The 12,685-nt window shown below is 44.6% G+C and overlaps 1 protein-coding gene across 6 annotated transcripts in view; it reads left to right on the plus strand.

The window, feature by feature from the left end:
• Positions 1-12,195: 12,195 nt before the first annotated feature.
• Positions 12,196-12,685, plus strand: part of PUM2 (pumilio RNA binding family member 2) — a 68,714-nt gene continuing 68,224 nt past the window's right edge. For all 6 annotated transcript variants that reach the window (XM_066547167.1, XM_066547169.1, XM_066547171.1 and 3 more), the window contains exon 1: positions 12,196-12,301. The gene's annotated coding sequence lies outside the window, so the exon portion shown is untranslated. The remainder of the gene's footprint in view (positions 12,302-12,685) is intronic.

Raw genomic sequence — 12,685 nt, forward strand, 5'->3', positions numbered from 1 at the left:
GAAGTGTAAATGTAAGGTTCTTGGAGGGGACTTTTTCAAACCTTTACTGTTCTTGCTCTTAGAAATGAACAACTTTTAATCTAATGTTGTAGGGGGGGGAAAAAGTTAGAATGTATTCCAACTTGATCATGTAAAAAAAATTCTGTAAGGCCCCTCATATAATGAGAATTAATTAACTGGTACGTCAATAGCCTCAGTCAATTTCTAGAGGGAAGTCTATTTCCAATCCCAGATTCATTGTTACTGAGTTCTAACTGCTTCCACCTAAAGTAATAAGGAATCTAATTAATAATGATAAGAACTTGAGGCTATTCCTGTGGAAGCTAAGGTAGTCTAATTGCTTTGGATTTTTTTCCATTGTCTTGTTCTTTTTTTGACTGATATTAGCAGTAAGGAGCAGCCTCAGATAGGAGCAGCAGCAGACAGTCTAGTCAAGTGAATTGTCACAATTATAATTTGTCAAAACTGAGTATGGAAAAGGGCAACTCACTGCTCTCTTCCCAATGGGAGAGCTATAAGAAGGAGTAAAAATTACAAGTTCTGCCTTCTCCTCGCGTGGAGTAGCAGAGCTTTGCTGCTCAAGCTGTCACCTAATACATCCCCTACCTGAACAAGTCTCACTTACCTTTGACACTGCAATGGGTGGTTGCCATCTACTGGTCCCGAGCAATAATGCAACACGGCTCAGTCCGCATTCGGGTTTGGTATTTTGCATTCCTGGCTGAAAAGAAAGTCCACTGTACGTATTACTTCTTCAACATTAAGACAGCACAAATAGACTATATTCGAGATGGGAATGAACAATCTCCTTAATGTCTTTATGGATTTTTTTTTTATCTCAGGAGTAACTATGAGGACTAATTTAAAGTAAAGGTCAATGTCAGTGGTAAAAACTAGGAAAAACATGTGGGCAAATATTTTGCAATATTTAATTTTAGGTCCCAGGAGTGATATTTGGAACACAGTTATGGGCTTGGTTTCCCTGTCCCACGCTTGGAAAAGAGTCAGAAATCTCTAGATGGGATTAAAAATAACCTGTAATCTGAGAGTGGAGTGGCCAAAACCATTGCCCATAACTTTCTTTGGAGGCAGACACCAATAGTATACTTCTAAATTTGTGCAGGGATCAAGATTTTTTCTTTTTTAATTAAAAAAAAAAAAAACACCAAACAACAAACATCAAGTTGGATGAGAGGTACTAAAGGTTAGAGAATTCATTCAGGACATAAGATGTGGGTTTGATGGCCTTCTCTACTTAAGAACGTGGAAACCCACAAATTCAGCTTGGATACTCTCACCTCCAAAATGCAAGATTTGAACTGCAGTTGCGGGCAGATCTTGATGCCTGTGCTTGCCATATAAGTAGAGATGCCTGACTGAAAACAGAGAGGAAATAAAGGCCAGGAAAGTGGAGTTCTGAAATACATCTCAAGCCCACAAGAAAAATTGGGGCAGACACACAACATACCCCAGATATCCTGTGTGAAAACAGACAAAGGAAAGAGGACTCATTGAGAGGTATCTGCCTGGGGAACAGGTGCCCCGTGGGTTTGACTCTAATGCTCTACATCCCCAGTGCATCCTAGCTCTTCTCACATCTGAGCCTTGAAAGAGTGCAGCTTTGGGCCTCCATCCCAGTGGAGTTGGCCTGGACCCACCAGCTTCTTTCATGATGTGCCCAGGGGCCAGCAGTGTGTGGTTGCCCCCAAGGCAACAGTGCCTCTGGCATAACAACAGGGCTCCTTGTGCAGCAGAGCTCTGGCTGGGATTTTAAAAATGCCAATGTGAGCTGCAGCTAGCAAAACGAAAACACAGCTTGGGCTACTGGGAGTAGGATGGTGGGGTAGAAATGACATTTCTGAGGATGCAGGACAGCCCTAGGGTTCACAACAAGAATCATCACTAAAACTGAGCTTGTTATATTTAGAGTAACTGCCTCTCCCTGTCATGTCACAATAGCGGACCTGAAGTTGGGGGGTTAAGAGTGAATCTTAGACCCAATAATTTACCATGAGCTGAGTTAGTGCTCCCTGTTTGGGTCTGCAGACAGCCTGCAGCTGAGCTTGAGCCTCCCTGCTCCTGCTGAGCAAGGGCTCAGCATATTCTGGTTCTGCAGCTATTAAACATTGAAAGACTTGCTTTTGTTATATAGATATGCTTTATTAAAATGTATTTGGTATCCCATGTTTCCAATTAGGCACTGAATATTATATGTTCAAGAGGAAGCTGCTAGTGCCATACTGAACTCCTTAGAAACAATGGGATCCAGATAGAAGGAAATCTCAAAGGCTCAGGAGCAGGCTGTCCCTATGTGCCAAAAGATGAGTCAGTGGGAAAGAAAATCAGCCTGACTGAATAGGGAGGTTTTGCTGAAACTCAGGCAAAAAAAAAAAAAAAAAGAGAGTTTATGACCTTTGGAAGAAGGGGCAGGCAACTCAGGAAGAATACAAGGATGTCATTGCGTCATGTAGAGAGACTTTCAGAAGAGAGAGACTTTGTATGTATAGAGAGACTTTCAGAAAGGTGAAAGCTCAGCTAGAACTCAATCTAGCCACCACTGTGAAAGATAATAAAGAGTGTTGAGGATTAGAGGAAATGGCCACAAGCTGCATCAAAGAAAGTCCACATTGTTTGTCATGAAGTATTTTTTCAACCTTTTTTTGAAAACGTGGTTAAGCATTGGAATGGGCTGCAGAGGGAAGTGGTGGAGTCACCACTGCTGGTGGTGACTAAGAAACCACTGGTTTTGGCACTTAGTGCTAGGGTTTAGGTGGCATGGTGGTGTTTGGTCAAAGGTTGGACTTGATGGTCTTGGAGGTCCAACCTTAATGATTCTATGATAATAGCTGCTCTAGAAGTTACTGATGGAGTAAGATGAAACACTGATGAAATGAGAACCACAACTGAAAAGAAATAATTACAACTAGGGAAAAGTACTGATCCCATCGCTGCTTGCACAGGTCGAGTTAATCTGTCAAGGGCTATTGGTACTTTTTCTTTCAGCAACTGAAGGAAAGTATACAAATTTCTTCCTTCATTCTGTATTTCCTGGGATTATAGCTATATATATATACAATATGTGTGTGTTTGTGCGTGTGTTTGTGTATACAAACACACACAATCTGTCCTGTTTTCTTTTCCTAGCAATTTAACCTTAATAATTTATTTGCATTAGTTTGTACTCTTAAGAATGCCTTTTAAATGTTGGAATTAAGTTTCATTTATTTATTAAGTTTAATTCAAGATTAGATTTTCTTGTCCTATACAAAGTCTTTATCAAATAAATGCTATCATTACCAGAATACAAATAAACATTTTCATGAAAACTTTCTAGTAAACAAGATTAAAAATAGAACTTAAACATGCCAAAATTCTGTTTAATCACTGAAATGCATTCCTACATTTCTGAGTAGATGCACAATAATGCATTCACTAACACAAGATAGTTTTATTATTTTTAATATAAACTTTTACAACGCATGATTAGAGCTTAACCTGTAAATCTATAGTCATTCTGTTAGGTAGCATTCTATAATAAAATAGTTTTCTCTGTATAATTCATGTCAGAAACATCATAATAACATTGACCCAAATAATTCCAGTTTTCCTCAGGTGAAAAGGGGACATAGTAACTGCAGGTACTAAACTGAATTCCTTAAAAATTTCATGAAAACTGATCCCTATTTTTGAATGAAACTCTGGACCAGAAGTGACATTTAGGGCACACAGAAGGCAGCTCCCTTCCCTAGCCTGCCCCACTGCTGGCACATCTTCCTAACAACCCCAAGGACTGAAGGGCTGTTTGCCCACCTGCCTCTTTTCTTCTTAATCACAAAAGTGAGGGAAGCACCAGCTTTGGTAGTGTGGCACAGCAGTGGACCTGCCCTACTACTAGGGGACTAGGAAAAGCACATGGAGAACAACAACCAGGAAGGAAAATAGGGTAAGGCTGCTTGCAGCAGCTGGTGAAAGTTTTATGAGTTGCCTCCACCTGTTTGCTTTTCCTGGGCCAGAGTTGGGAGTGCAGGGTGGGGCTGGGTGGCTTATCCCTGCCTGGCACGGCAGCTGTAAACATGTGTGAGGCAGATCACCCTTGCACTGCTCTCCCCCTACGCAGTGGTGGGATGTGCTTCAGCTCGCAGTCAGGGCCAGCATGAGGGCAGGGTTTGCCCCTGCATGCCCAAAACACTTTCTTTGTGGAGTGGCTATAAGCTGTATGATGGGCTCTGGGCCAACCATGCTTCCAGCCCTGTGAAGTTATCTCCTGGGATAAGCTTAGCCAGGGTCAAGGGGGCTCGGCCAGTGTCCAGTAACTGCCTAGCTTCTCAAAGAGCTAGGACAAGGGGGTAATTTTAATGCTGTTTAACTATAACATCACTTTGACTCTGTCAAACATAAAGGAAAAACCAATGTTTGCCTGGAAAAGTCAAGTAAGTTGTGACACTCTTTAACATCTCTGGCTGCTGCTTTATGAAGCTGCAACAAACGTATTTTCCAACTGATGCTTCATCTTGTGCATTTTTACCAATAGATAAACTAATGATCTTGGGAAGATAGTGATGTGTTGAGACTAATTCCTCCCATCTGTATGCTTTGGTTAAAGCTAAAAATAGATACAAATAAAAGGAAGGATGAAATGGATTAAGCATCTTTTCTTGGCCTTATGGAGAAGTATGTGTGGGAGATGGGAACAGGTTTTCATTCCACTTGGTAAATTTTCACTTGAGATCTTGTGAAGGAAAGATGGGAGGAAAGAAAACCTGTGATAAAAGGTTTGGAGGACTCTTGCTGGTCTAGAGATCATAGCTCCTTAATCACCCTTGTCAGCGATGCAGTCAGCATGATGTAACATGGATGTACAGGAATCACTCTTAAGTAGCATTGTTCTCTTAAATGAAAATTGGATGCATCTACAGATGATGTCCTCTAATTCTTAGTCCTTAGCCAAAATGAGTGGAAAGGCACCTCTTATTTACACATAAAAACTTCCTGATTTGCAATCCACTAACAGGATGCATTACAAGGGAAGAAGTTTTCCAGACAAACTGGATTTCTGTCTGGAGCCAGCTCAAGCCAGTAGGCAAAGCAAGCTGCAGGATGTGGTCTTGTGCCTACTTTTCCTGTGCCTTTCCTGTGCCAGGGAAATGGGAATTGATTAGTCCCATTTGAAGAGCTAATCTCTGCTTCCCACTTGCAAAGCTCTTCGTTCCAGGTGTCACAGAGACAGCAAAGGTATAGCTGGCTGGGTGGTGGGGTCCTTCCCCAGCAGCTCCCACAGGGAAACAAAGCAATTATCTTCCCTCTTGCCCTGCCTTTTCCATTTTCTGCTCCAGATGCTGGCTCACCCTTGGGTCCCCACCCCAGCACTGGGGGTGCAGATGCACAAACAGCTGTTGAGCCCTGATAATAGATTAGCTGAAGACAAGGGTCCTGTACTACAAGAGAGGGAGAGCTGACTCACAAAAAGAACTTGAATTTTGCAATATTTAAAAGCACATTATTTCAGCTCAATGGATTTCTTATTTTGTTCTGTATTTGACTAACTGCCTAGGAAGAAGGGTGCATCAGAAACAAGAGAAGTACTTTAGAAGTCTGTAAAACCTGCAGATATAATTAAAGGTAAGCTCACAGAGGTATGAAAACACTGTTATTATTTATGTAATATGTGCATAACATTGGCACCTACTTTTCAGTATTACAGTGCTCAACCATTTGTTTATGTTCAGGAAGCAAGATGGAATTTCCCTTCCTCAGTCTGTGTCTGGCATTCTATACTCACTGTGCTGTGCCTTGCTGCTCTGGAGGCATGTTTGGCACAGAAGGAGGTTTGGGTTCTCTATGTGGAAATGGGGGCCAGTGGGTATGTCTTCATGCTATAATGATGAGTCAGAACAGAGGTCTGAACTAGCTCTGAGCTGATACATCTGTGCTCCAGTTTGGTATTTAAATGATGTGTCCAGTCATCTTGTTGCTTGCGGTTGGGCCCCCTCGACACTGTATAAGAACAGGAAATTCTTGTGAGTTTCAGGTGCAATTAAGATAGAAGAAAAAATTATAGCCTAGTGATTACACCAGAAGAGCAGAGATGACTGCAGATGTCCAAATGTTACCCTAAGCAAAGTCCACTTGGTGTCAAGGCTGCTGGTTCAGAGCCCTGTCAGAAGAACCTTTGGCAATTGGGAGGATCAGTATTTGATATGGCAAGAGGTAGAAGGGTGTTAATGAACCTAAGACATGAAATTATGTAAGTCAAAGTACTGTTGCAGATATTTCTTCCAGTTTATTCTTTGCACTACAGCTTTGCATTTTTGAAGATACAGAGAAGTTCTAGTTCATGCAGGTTAAGTTGGTGAAACTTTATGCAAAAAAAAAAATCAAAACTTCTGGATATGCTCTTAGGGGTTCTTATAATATATTTCCCTAGGAGAGAAAAAAAAATGCATTCTTCCCACTCTTCCTTGTTCTGATATGGCTGAATTATGTCATCCTAAGTGTGCAAAAAAAACCCCTCCCAATTACTCAGAGTTCTTGTGCTTGCTTCCATTGACTAGGATATTTCTATGAACTTTTCTCCCCCTTTTAGAAATTAGAATGTTTACTCATTACTGCTTAATATATGAAATAAGTGACAATTAATTTGATGCCCAATTCTGAGGTTTCATTTTTTGTACTGAGTATCATATTCAATCTTCAGGTCTAAGAGCCACAGACTGCCTCTATCATGGAGAGTTCCTGAAACTAAATTCTCCACTGGAAAGAAAAGTATAGTTTTATTGAGACACACAAGTTCTTTTTTTAAAGATAAGCATTGATGCCACTCTGTTGTGAATGAAGTGAATGTGAATATAAAAACCAGCTAGCACTATTTCTGGCTTTGCTCTCCACACCTATTGACATTCATTCATGTACATAAGATGATGCCATTAATGACTCTTGTTGTGTTACAGTGACAGTCTCTGGTGGCTGTGACTCTGAGGTATGTTTATGAAGTTTGTTCAGACCTCAGCCAATTATGAAGGGATGAATGACTTGGGGACCAAAGCCATCCTGCAAGAGAAACAAGTCTCCTCCACCATTATAGCATAGACTTACTTAGCAAAGCATTTCCAGGAGAGACATTTCATTCTTGGGACAAGTTCATGATGATCTGTGCTGCAGGGCTGTGCACGCTACTCACTGACACCTCCTCTAATGCATTTCTTTTAAATACCTTGCTCTTGTTCTTGCAGAATTATCTTGCTAATAATGTCTACAGGAGTAAATGGCCATGTGTGCAACTGAATGGCAAGCCAGCATTTTAGAACAGTAGTATAGTAATGAGTCATTAAAAAATGGGATTTGTGACAAAATTTACTATAATACAATTGTGAATTTTCTGTAGGTGCTAAACTAATATGCACTAGCTCAGTATGTTATGCCAGTTGCTATCTAGTCCATAAAAAAAACAGACTATGTGGCCTTCCTTGAAGAAATTTACAGGTGCACATACAGGTAGGGGGAAACAAATGGAAATAATACCACAATTTTGAGGAATAGAGCAGACTGGCTTTTCGGCATACTTAGAGGCTGGCTGTTGTTAAATGAGTTTATGGGAATAATACTAGAGGAAGGCCTTTTTTACCAGTTTTTGTGTTAAATGGGAAATTTGAAGGATAAATAACTCAGAAGAGTTCTTCCCACATATGGGATTAAAAGCTTAAAATGTAGTTTTAAACATTAAAACTAGACAATGGATGCAATTGCATAATGTGGGTCAAATGTATCCATATCAGAAGAGAGGGTTGATACAGGCTGTGAAGATTGAGGGAATTCAGACAACAGTATCAGTACAAAGAGAAGCTGCAGAGGCTGAGCAGGTTAGTGGTCAACAGCAATAGAACAGAAGCTCAGCCCTGACTTAGCACATAAATGGCTGTGGTAGGGAAAGGCTGAGCTTGTGAAGCAATGGTGGGACAAAACTATGCAGGAATGGGAAAGTCCCACTGTGAAAAGAGTCTGCAGCTCCTAAGCCTGTTTCTCTGAGGCTCTGGCTACAGATTAGCCAATGGGGAGCCTTGGCTCATTGGGACAGAGTTCTTACTGCAGTAAATCTGCCTATGTATTATGGTCACTGCCAGACTAAAACATGAAATACAAACAAATTCCTATAGCAATGCATCTAGCAACATGTCTAGTGACTGCAGCATTTTAGACTCATTGATTTTATTAATTAAGTCTCTTGACAAAATGGAATGCAGAACCCAGTGCATTGGGTGCCTAGATTTGGTATGCAGTGATGATGTGGGAAAGTTAACTTCAGGATGGGATCTGCTCCTGCAAATGCATGAAACATACATCCAGACCATCATAATTTACCAAGATGTAGCTCACAAGGGACATGCTAAGGATATAAAGCACCATTCCAAGGCACTGCCCTGGACACACAGCTCCAATGGCTCCTGGGCTGCAGGGCTGTCCCTCAGTGAAGGTGTAGGTAGTTAACTGCAGCTGTTGTTTCACAGAACTCAGAGGTTCACACATCCATGACTGTTCCTCCTAAGATGTAGGATTACAGCCAGACTGGGGATTAGACAGGGAATAGTTAGACTTGGGGTTTGGACTAGCAGGTCATTAAATCCCTTCCAACCCAAACAACTCAATGTTTCTCTGACTGCAAGGCCAGCAAGCAGAAGATCTGAGATGAAGATATGGACTTCTTCCCTGCAGAACAGACCAGCTGCAGCAGAGGGCAGCCAAAGTAGGCTGCTGATCTGGGGACTCTTTCCAAGGAAGTAATGCCTGTAAACCTTGAGCAAAGGAATCAAATCTGGGTGCTCCCCCCATCCTGGGAGTGAAGGATGTCACACACTCTGTTTTAGAAGAGTGCAAGCTGCATTTTTTTTGGAGATAGTCTGCCATATCTAGTTGTTTCATTTTCATGGCAGAATACCTTCGTTTTAATTAATACAGGTTAAATATTTGCTACCCTGATAGATCCAACAGCGCAGTTTGTCAAAACTGCTAGGGGACATAAATGTCATGGCACAGCAGGATAAATTCTGTTTATGTCCAGAGTTTTAGGTCCTGAAGTTAGAGAATGTAGACCTCTTCATGATTAGGCACTAGCTAAGCAGGGGTGGTTCAGGCTGCAGCTTTCAGTTTCTGTGACTGCTCCTCAGTTAAGTGCCTTACTCAAGATGTCAGAGGAAGACTCTGGAGGAAGGCAAAGGCATCCAGGCTTTCCATATCCTTGGCTACTGTTTTAAACTGTAGACTGTGTATCTTTTTAGTATTTTTCATTGAGGATACTTATTCACAGAAACCAAAGCATTACTATGTTGGAGGAGTTTATCTGAAACGTCTGGAGTGTAAGCAGAGCCCAGACAGCTGTTAATACATCCTTAGCAAGAGGAATAGCTACGAAAAACATTTTGTAATGGATTGATATCAAGTAAAACTATCTAAAGCATTAAGTAATTTTAAAGTTTCCACTCAGAACAAAGAGAGAGTGGAATTTATTGAACTATTTTAGCATGAGTCGAAAACTTGAGTGCCACTATCAAATTGTGAGATGTGTCATGGTGGAATTGTTTTATTGTTTTTTTTTTTTAAAGATACTTTAGAAAATAATCAAATAATTGTATTTATCAGATCAAATCCCAAACTGATTGCACTTAAACATTTTTCTGTTTCATGATCAGGTTGGGTTTTTCTGAGAAAAAGCACACTGAGAAGCCCACTGATGTGGAAATCATTCAAGCTTATGCTTTTCAAATGCATGTTGAGTTCTTTGTGAAGATTTGATGCTTTATATAAACACTGATTATAATTATTGTGGACAAACAGGGTCCTCAGAAGGGAAGAGCTGGAGAGCTGGTATAATGTAGACTAGCTGCTGTAAGTGTTCAAGATGCCAAGAGCATAACAGGGTTTCCTTCAGTCCCAGCTGGTCTGCATGAAGGGAAGGGCTGGCTTGGAGGCTGTGACTTAGAGGCCTTTCCTCCTCAGTAAGCACAGGAACTGGCTTTTCAGCCCTGCAGCCTCCCTGGAGACAGCCCCAGGTGGCAGTGGGATGGGACACTGGGGATCACAGAGATTAGCCACGTGAGTGGCAGCAGGCTGCAGACATCTAAGTATTTAGCTGACTAGTATTAGACTCAAGAAATCATTTTCATTTCTTGCAGAAATGTTTCTATCTTTATCAGGAGCTGGGAACTTTTATGTTCTTAACCATGTCTATAAATACTGAAAACAGTGAGGATTTTCTCCTTTGAGACATCTCTATTTTTAAGAACACAGTTGGTAGTCACAGACATCTCATCCACACAACTGCTGTGCCAGCAGTAGCAGCAGTTCAGGTGCTATTCCTGCAGCCCTGCTCGGGGCCTGGAGTCCCTGCGACAGGCAGGGCCTGGTTCCTCCCTGCCCGCACAGCCAGGGGTGGGTCAGCAGCAGCCACTGTGCAGTGCCCACAGGACCCACAGAGCCACGTTTTGTCTGAAGGTTTGGTCCGTGCATGGTATCAGTCACTGTTTGCTGCAATGGAGCATTCTCTAACCAGGCTCTTGAAAAATGGCTAAAAAGGCAAAATAAGGGATTTTCTTGTGAAATGCAGGCTTTAAAATGTCACTGACATGCAGAGATCCCTCTAATTTCTAGGGGCTGCTGAATATGCAGAATTTATGCTCATATTGATTGAGGTTATCGAGATGCAGTGCTGGTAATGCCTACCAGCACCAGAATTGTATTTACCAACAGCATCTCCCTGCTGTACCAGTGATGCCATCTTTAACTCTCTCATGAGAAGGGTATAATTGGCTCTTTGCCCCAAATCACCACACAATAACTATTAGCACAGCAGTTAATAAATTAGTAACTGCTAAGATGCATTTTTGTTTGGTGTAACGCACACATGCAAACACACATCCCATGGGTGATGTGGGGACCTCAGGAGTCACCAGGGGCCACTGGGGACCCCTCAAACAGGGCTCACCTCCCTTTTGTCTCCCAGGCCCTCAGGTGGGCACCACCTCCCACTGCCACACTTCCTGAAAGGCCTAAAATCACAGGATCACAGAACTGTTAGGGTTGGAAGGGACCTCTGGAGATCACCTAGTGCAGCCCCTGCCAAGGCAGGGTCACAGGAATGTCTCCGGAGATGAAGATTTCAAGGCCTCCCTGGGGAGCCTTTTCCAGTGCTCTGCCACCCTCAATGTAAAGTTCTTCCTCATGTTGAGGTGAACTTCGAGTGTTTTAGTTCATTGCCACTGCTCCTGTCACTGGGCACCCCTTAAAGTCTGGCACCAGCCAGGCACTTCAGGCTGGAGGAGACTGAGGGAAGACTTCATTTCAATCTTCAACATCCTCACGAGGGGAAGTGGAGGGGCAAGCAGCAATGTCTCCTCTCTGGTGACCAGGGACAGGATCCAAGGGAGTGGCTTGAAGCTGAGTCAGGGGATGTTTAGGTTACATATCAGGAAAAGGTTTTTCACCCAGAGGTTGGCTGGACACTGGAACAGGCTCCCCAGGACAGTGGACACAACACCAAGAGAGTTCAAGAAGCACTTGGACATTTTAAGGCACATAGTGTGACTCTTGGAATGTCATCCTATGCAGGGCCAGGAGTTGGACTTCTTGATTCTGATGGGTGCGTTCAAACTCAGCAAATTCTATGATTCTTATTCTGAGCACCTGCCTTTGACATATTTCTATGCATTAATGAGATTCCCCTCTGTTTTCTCTTGACTGAACAGGCCCAGTTCCCACAGTGTCTTCTCATACGGGAGATGCTCCCAACCCCACAGCATCTTTGTGGCCTCCGCTGGACCCTCTCCATTAGTTCCTTGTCTTTCTTGCACTGAGGAGCCCAGAGGTGGAGACAGTAAGTGAGAGTGAGCACAAATACACAGAGCCCGACACTAACGCTGTCTGGCGGCGGGAAGGGCAGGGATAGGGACGTTCCCCTGCCGCGGTGCCCGCGCTGAGGGGCGGCGGGCGGCGCATGCGCGGCGGAAGGGGCCGGGGGCCACCGCCTCCTCCCTCCGCCTCCCCGCGGGCCGGGCCGGGGCGCGCAGGCGCGGCGGGGCCGGGGCGGGCGGGCCGAGCGGCGGCGGCGGCCGGGGGGAGCGGCCGGGGAGGTTCAGCCGCGCTCTCGCTGTCCCTGTCCCTCCGCGCCATGTTGTTGTGAGCCCCGGGCGGGCGGGAGGGGAGGCAGGAAGGAGCGGCGCCCAGCGGGAGCGGCAGGAGGAGGAGGAGGAAGGGGCCGGCGGGCGGGCAGGCGTGTCCCAGCGGCCGCTCCGGCTCCATCGCCGCCAGCCAGCCCGTGAGTACCCCCGGGGGGTCGGCGCCGCGCTGGGAAGGCCGCAGGCAGGCGGAGTGGGCGGGTGGGCCCCCCTTCCTCCAGCCCCCTTTTGTCTGCGGGCTCGGCTGCGCGCCGAGGGAGGGGAGAGGGAGGAGGAGGAGGAGGGAGGAGAGAGGAGAGAGGAGAGAGGAGAGGGAGGGGGCCATGTTGTGGCAGGTCACCGGGCGGCGCGGGGCCTGCGCGGCGGCCTCGCCGCCTTTGTGTCCGCCCGGGAGCGGCGCCGAGGTGGGGACAGAGGGAGCGCCGTGAGGGGCGGTGGCGCCGGGGGAGCGGGCGAGGGAGGGGCGGTATTGTGCACTCGGAGAGGCTCGGGGGGAGCCGACCCCGGCCCGGCGGGGTGTGCGG

This window comes from Molothrus aeneus, chromosome 3 (genome assembly GCF_037042795.1).
Source record: "Molothrus aeneus isolate 106 chromosome 3, BPBGC_Maene_1.0, whole genome shotgun sequence".
NCBI lineage: Eukaryota > Metazoa > Chordata > Aves > Passeriformes > Icteridae > Molothrus > Molothrus aeneus.